The sequence below is a fragment of the Aotus nancymaae genome, unplaced genomic scaffold, assembly GCF_030222135.1.
Source record: "Aotus nancymaae isolate 86718 unplaced genomic scaffold, 86718_ANA_hifiasm-v0.15.2.pri h1tg000058l, whole genome shotgun sequence".
Classification (NCBI taxonomy): domain Eukaryota; kingdom Metazoa; phylum Chordata; class Mammalia; order Primates; family Aotidae; genus Aotus; species Aotus nancymaae.
The window spans coordinates 8408461-8415944 of record NW_026988472.1 but is presented as its reverse complement, the minus strand read 5'-3'; the positions used below and the strand labels follow the sequence as shown (position 1 = coordinate 8415944).

Sequence of the window (7484 nt, the reverse complement as noted above, 5' to 3'; positions counted from 1 at the left end):
AGACATTTTGGGGACAACCATGAACATTTGCTTCTAGGCCTGGAATGAATTTTTAAAATCTTGTTAATCTTGTTGGATGTTATAACAAGAGTTTAGGATTTTTAAGAAAATACCTTTAAATTGTGGATATGCATTCTGAGTGTTTGAATGTGAAATATTAGCAGCCCTGGACTTATATTATAAAGGGCTAAGTCCACTGAGGGTCCCTTCCCTCTATTTCCAGGTGACTCTGGCCTTTTCCTCACTCCTCTCTCACTCTCAGAAAATTTTAATTCTGGTTTTCGCCTTCACTGGGCAGTCCAACTCAAAGAAGATAGAAAAGTTTTTGGATACTTATCTGGTAGGGTAGATACCATGATCCTGAAGGTGGTTTTCCCAGGGTGAGGCTTATCTATTGCACTCCAAATGTGCTGACCCCTGAGATTTCTCTAAATATGGGAAACTTGACTGCATAATTTGTGGTAGTGGGGGACTGTGCTCATGCTTTCCCCGGTCTCTAAAAAACCCAAAAAAAGAAGTATTTCTGAAGATGGTGGAAAAGCTGCAGGATGGTCATGTGTCTCCTGGTGCCTGAGTCAGGGTTAGGTGTGGGGACAGGGTTCAGAGACAGCCTTTATGATTCAAAGTATAGGAAATTATCCAATTTTGTTTTTATTTTACAGCTTAATTATTTGAACTGTAAAATAAACCACATAATGGTTCAGAATCAATTAGTTAGATGAGATAGAAAGCAAATTATTTCTCTAAAATCCTGTCTCCCATTTGCCTTTTCTACAGGCAGGTGGGTAATGACTGTTATTAGATAATTTGTGTTTTTTCCAGAGATATTTTGTATATACTCAAGTGGCAGAAAACAACGTAGAGGGGTTTACACTTGCTTCTTGTTGTTGTGCTATATCATGGAGATGCATGTGCCTAGAGTCCATAGCATAGCTGGGGCAGAAGAGTTCTTCCAAGCTCCTTCTCAGTTTCAAATGCTGTGGTCAGTCAGCCAAAACCAGGTAAATAGGAATTCTGACACCCTTTCCAAGATTAGGCCTGCTGCCTGGGCAAAAATTAGGTAGAGAGACCACAGGACAGCAACCACAGGAACCACCCTAACCGTCTCAGGAAAACAAAATGCCTCAGGGTAGTAGTGTTCAAAGTTATTATTGGCACCGCAGAGGTCATATAATCTAGTTAGTGACTTCAAAAATCCAAAGCCAGAGCTCAAAACTCTGGAGACTGTGGGTTCTGTAAGCTTGGCCCTGAGCAGATGTAGTGATGAGGACATCTAGTTCCTCCCTTAGAGGTAATTGTGGATCAATTACCTGCCTAAAAAGTAAGCATTTTAAGGCCTCAGTATTATTTATAGATGGAAAGTAGAATTTTCCTTATATTTCCATGCTTTAAAATTTTTTTCTCCAAGTTATTGGTAGAGTTTCCATAGTTAAAAAAAATCCCATCCTAGAGGCAAAATCATAAGGTCTGTATCCCACAGGCAGAACCCTGGCTTACAGAAATAGCTGGGTGCTTGACACGCAGAGGTCATTGGGGGACTTGGCAGCAGGGTACAGAAATAGTTAGGATATTTTTCCTCAAGTTTGTCTTCCCCGGCTTTGTGCTGATGATCATGGCATCAGAGAGGCAACATGAGGAATGCTTCTCAGTTCAAATAATTGAAACTAGGAAACCTGTGAGAAAACTGACTGTAGCCAAAGTCCTCCAAAGGGCAGTGTGCTTTCCTTCACTGGAGGGCTTCCAAGCTGCCATTTGAGATGCAGGTGGCAGCATTTTTCCTTTTGTCTAATGAAGCCAATCCAGTAGTCACAGATTGGTCATGTTTTCCCCAGTACCCACTAGGGGATTTTAATAGGGTGAGGCTACAGAAAGATCTCTATTGCTTTCTGACAACACCTGTAGAAAATTTCAGAAACCCTCTCTTGGTTTATAAGGCCCTGTAGGATCTCCCTTCACTCTACCTTACGTATTGCTACTCTCCTCTAGCTCACTGTATATCCTCCCTGTCCCCTGAAACATGTACTTCCCACATCCCTAGCTCAGGGTGTTTGCGTTAGCTGTTCCCTCTGCCTGGAAAGGTCCCCATACCCTCCCTCCTTGGAAGCTATAGAGTTTGCTCATCTCCCTTATTTGTGGCCTAGGAAGCTCTTTCTGTACTTAAAGAAACACCTTCCGCTTCTATCTCCCTATGCCTTGTGTTGTTTTATTTATTTATTACCACACAGTTACCATCTCCTAACATGATGTCAAATATTGCAATCTGTTTCTCTGTTTACTGTTTTAATTCTGTCACCCATAACAGAAGCCCACAAGATTCTGCACATGTTTTGTGACACAGCAGACACTCAATAATGCATATTCAACGAAAGCAGGATAGACACCGTGCCAGCACTCACTCCATCTCCACCTGCTTTTGAGATCTGGCTGTCTCCAACTCAATCTCTCTTTTCCTTCACAGCAGAAAATCTGGATATGAAGATTGAGAACTTGCTTAACTGAGTTATAGTAACACTTTTTTAAATGTGAGTTTAGGGACTAAGCTAGCTGGCTTAGCTCAGAGAGAAAGGCCTGGGCTTTGATGACTCTGTATCTGCATCTGTGGAATCTGGAGGTACCTGTTACATTTTGAGAGGGAGTGGAGAGTTGAGTGCTTTGCTTACTCCATAGCTCTCTTTCTCTTCTCTGGGCCAGTGAAACAAAAAGCCAGTGACGAGGTAAGAGAGGCTTGTGCCCTCTGGGAGTCTAAACAGAAGGAAGTAGATTCATGTAAATGATGCAAGAAGAACACAATAAAGTCCCATTATATGTCTGAACCCTAAATTCCCCTGCTGTCCCTAAACTCTGGATTCCAGATACTTAGATTTTTCAATATGGCTCCCAAAGCCCACTTGGGTATGCTGCCATATATTTAACTTCAACTTCTACCTCTCACCCTCCTCCCACTTTGATGACAACAAAACACTAACAGAGCATACTCCCACCTCAAGGGCTTAAAAAAACTTTTATTTTAGGTTCAGTGTTACATGTGCAAGTTTATTAAACAGGTAAACTCATGTCAAAGGGGTTTGTTGTATGAATTATTTCATCAACCAGGTATTAAGCCCAGAACTGAATAACTATCTTTTCTGCTCCTCTCCTTCCTCCCATCCTCCACTCTTAAGTAGACTCCAATGTCTGTTGTTCCCTTCTTTGTGTTCATGAGTTCTCATTTAGCTCACACTTATAAGTGAGAACATGTGTATTTGGTTTTCTGTTCCTGGTTAGTTTGCTAAAAATAATGGCCTCCAGCTCCATCCATGTTTCTGCAAAAGACATGATCTTGTTCTTTTCTATGGCTGCATAGTATTCCACAGTGTACATGTACCATATTTTCTTTATCCTATCTGTCATTGATGGGCATTTAGGTTGATTCCATGTTTTGCTATCGTGAATAATGCTGCAATGAACATACATTGTGTCTTTATGGTAGAATGATTTATATTCCTCTGGGTATATACCCAATAGTGATATTGCTGGGTCAAATGATCTGTTTTTAGCTCTTTGAGGAATAGCCATACTGCTTTCTACAATGGTTGAAATTTACACTCCCACCGATAGTGTATAAGTGTTCCCTTTTCTCCACAACCTTGCCAGCATCTGTTATTTTTTGACTTTTAATTAATAGCCATTCTGACTGGTGTGAGATGGTATCTTATTGTGGTTTTGATTTGCATTTCTCACATGATCAGTGATATTGAGCTTTCTTTTCCCCCATATTCTTGCCTACTTTTGGAAGTGTCTGTTCATGTTCTTTGCCCACTTTTTAATGGGGTTGTCTTTATCTTATAAATTTAAGTTCCTTACAGGTACTGGATATTATACCTTTGTCAGATGCAGCTGCAAAATTTTTTTCCCATTCTCTAGGTTGTCTGTTCAAAATCTCTTAAGATTAATTAGATCTCACTTGCCAATTTTTGCTTTTGTTGTGTTTGTTTTTGGTGTCTTTCTCATGAGACTTTTGCCCATTCTTATGTCCAGTATGGTATTGCCTTGGTTGCTTTCCAGGGTTTTTATGGTTTTGGGGTTTACATTTAAGTCTTTAATCCATCTTGAAGTAATTTTTTAAATATAGTGTAACAAAGCTGTCCAGCTTCAGGTTTCTGCATATGGCTAGCCAGTCATCATGGCACTATTTATCGAATAAGGAAACTTTTCCCCATTGCTTGTTTGTGTCAGTTTTGTTGAAGATCAGATGGATGTAGGTGTGTAGCCTTATTTCTGGGCTCTCTATTCTGTTCCATTGGTCTATGTGCCAGTTTTTGTTTTTGTTTTTTTTCCAGCACCATGCTGTTTTGGTCACTGTAGCCCTGTAGTATAGTTTGTTTGTTTGATCTAGGGATGGAGTCTTGCTCTGTCCCCAGTGGTGCAATCTTGGTTCACTGCAACCTCCACCTCCCAGGTTCAAGCAATTCTCATGCCTCAGCCTCCTGTGTAGCTGGGATTACAGGCAAGCACCACAGTCCCACATAATTTTTGAATTTTTAGTAGAGACAGGGTTTCACCCTGTTGGCCAGGCTGTTCTCGAACTCCTGACTTCAGGTTATGTGCCCACTCAGCCGCCCATAGTGCTGGGATTATAAGCATGAGCCACAGCACCTGGACCCCTGTAGTACAGTCTGAAGTTGGGTAACACAATGCTTCCAGCTTTGTTCTTTTTGCTTAGGATTGCCTTGGCTATTTGGGATTTGTTTTGGTTCTATATGAATTTTAAAATAGTTTTTTCTAGTTCTGTGAAGAATGTCATTGGTAGTTTGATAGGAATAGCATTTACTCTATAAATTGATTTGGGCCATAAGGCCATTTTAATGATACTGATTCTTCCTACCTATGAGTATGGGATGCTTTTCCATTTGTTTACCTCCTCTGATTTCTTTGAGAAGTGTTTTGTAATTCTCACTGTAGAGATCTTTCACCTCCTTTGTTAGCTGTATTTCTATTTTATTCTTTGTATGGCTATTATGAATGGGATTGCCTTCCTGATTTGGCTCTCAGCTTGGTTGCTGTTGGTGTATAGTAATGCTAGTGATTTCTGTACATTGATTTTGTATCCTGAAATTTTGCTGAAGTTGTTTATCAGCTGAAGGAGCTTTTGGGCTGAGACTATAAATTTTTCTAGATATATGGTCATGTAGTCTGCAAACAAAGACAGTTTGACTTCCTGTCTTACTTTTTGGATGCCCTTTATTTCTTTCTCTTGCCTCATTGCTCTGGCTAAGACTTCCAACACTATGTTGTATATGAGAGAGTGCATCCTTGTCTTATGCCAGTTTTCAAGGGGAGTGCTTTCAGCATTTGCCCATTCAGTATGATGTTGCCTGTGGGTTTGTCATAGATGGATCTTATTATTTTGAAGTATGTTCCTTCAATATCTAGTCTATTGAGAGTTTTTAACATGAAGAGGTGTTAAATTCTACTGAAAGCCTTTTCTGCACCTATTTAGTAATCATGTGGTTTTTGGCTTTGCTTTTGTTTATTGATGAATCACATGTATTGATTCACGTATATCTGGAACACCTTGCATCCCAAGGATGAAGCCTATTTGATTATGGTGGATGAGCTTTTTGATGTGCTGCTGGATTCTGTTTGCGAGTAATTTGTTGAAGATTTTTGCACTGATGTTAATCAGGATATTGGCCTGAAGTTTTTGTTGTTGTTGTCTCTTTGCCAGGTTTTGATATCAGGATGATGCTGCCCTCATAGAACGAGTTCAGGAGGAGTCACTCCTCTTCAATTTTTGAAAGAGTTTCAGTAGAAATGGTACCAGCTTTTCTTTCTAAAACCTGATACGATTTGGCTGTGAATCTGTTGCGTCCTGGGCTTTATTTGTTGGTAGTCTATTTATTACTGATTCAATTTCAGAGCTCATTATTGGTCTCTTCAGGGAATCAATTTCTTTCTGGTTCAGTCTTGAAAGGGTATATGTTTCCAGGAATTGATCTGTCTCTTCTAGGTTTTCTAGTTTGTGTGCACAGAGGTGTTTGTAGTAGTTTCTGATGGCTATTTTAATTTCTGTGGGTTCAGTGGTAATATTCCCTTCATCATTTCTCATTGTGTTTATTTGGATCTTCCCTGTTTTCTTCCTTATTAGTCTTCAAGGGTTTTTTATTATGTTTCCCCTGTCTGTAGTGCTCTTCACCCATGATAGTCTAGATATCCTCTCATTGCCACTAATAATCTGGCTCTCAGTTCAAACCTTGCCTGCTTATAGAGATCTTAACTTACCTTCCCATATACAACATAGTACCTGGCCCTCTGCATCTGATCACTTCCCATTCCCTTTTTCTTGCTTTATTTTTTTTCTTTATAGCCCTTCTCTTCACCTGACTAGATGTATTTACATCTTTGTTATCATATCTCTCCTACATAATTTAAGGTTTTTGTAAAACCAGGTTTATTCTGCACCATATTCACACTACCATTTGTAAATGCCAGAGCCTTTGAGCACTTATAGGTACATGGGCACACAAAAGAGAAAGGGCTAGATTCAGAGTGACCTTCACTAGGTGAAGAAGATGAGATAGAAGGAAGAATCTTAGGCCTCTCCTGGGTCTGTACAAGACCTTTTATGTGACAGCAGAGAAATCCCTTCCCCAAAATTGGAGTTATGGAGGCAGAGTAGGGTGTGGTCCCTAAGGTTTGAGAATATCACTGTTTTTTTTATGTTTGTTTGTTTGTTTTGTTTTTTGTTCCAGTGAATGCAGAACAGCTGAGCCTAGAGGTAGTCTTGAGGAAAAATCAAGGTATCTAACAGCCATGCTCTCCCTCTTTCTGTGCTTCTGCCCTCGCCATACAATGAAAGCTAAGTTCTCTGCAGTAGACAGAGGGATCTTGTTGAAACATAAATTAAGTCACATCTCTTTTACAGTAAAAACCTCTCCCTACCTCCCACCTCACTCATAGTAAATGCAGATGTCCTGTGAGTGAGCTGCAACCAAGATGTTTATCTAGCCCCTCTCCATTTATTTCCTTTTTTACCACTTTTCTTGGCTGAGACTACCCAGTCATGTTGCTAGCTTCCTCACTATTCCCAGACATTGGCTAGACACATTCCAAAGACACATTCCAACACTTTACTACTGATAGTAATAATTTTCATAAATTATGACATAGTTACTTGTATGGTAATGAAGTTAGTATCTCCCCCAACCAGTCTGTTGATTCCCTAATAGAAAATAACACTCCCCATTTTTTTCTGTTTTTAACCAACCTAAGCCCAAAGTCTGACATGTAATATAGGAATTGAATAAGTGTTTATGGACTAAAGGCACTGAATCAATTTCTAGCAAAATGAACAATTATTATTTTTTAACCCCTACTCTCTGAGAAAAATAGCAAGAGAAAACCAAGGTAAGAAATAGAGAAAAGACATAGGGATCCAGCCAGGCCAAAACCAGGTAGGAACTTAAGGGTAGCAGTATCTAGTTCAACTATCTCTTTATCCATTC

The 7484-nt window shown here is 39.7% G+C and overlaps 1 non-coding gene across 1 annotated transcript; it reads left to right on the top strand.

Annotated features, from left to right (window-relative positions):
- The first annotated feature begins 329 nt into the window (after positions 1-329).
- LOC135270020 (U1 spliceosomal RNA) lies at positions 330-493 on the top strand. Its single transcript, XR_010338247.1, has one exon. It is a non-coding gene; the product is annotated as a U1 spliceosomal RNA (small nuclear RNA).
- Positions 494-7484: the final 6991 nt, after the last annotated feature.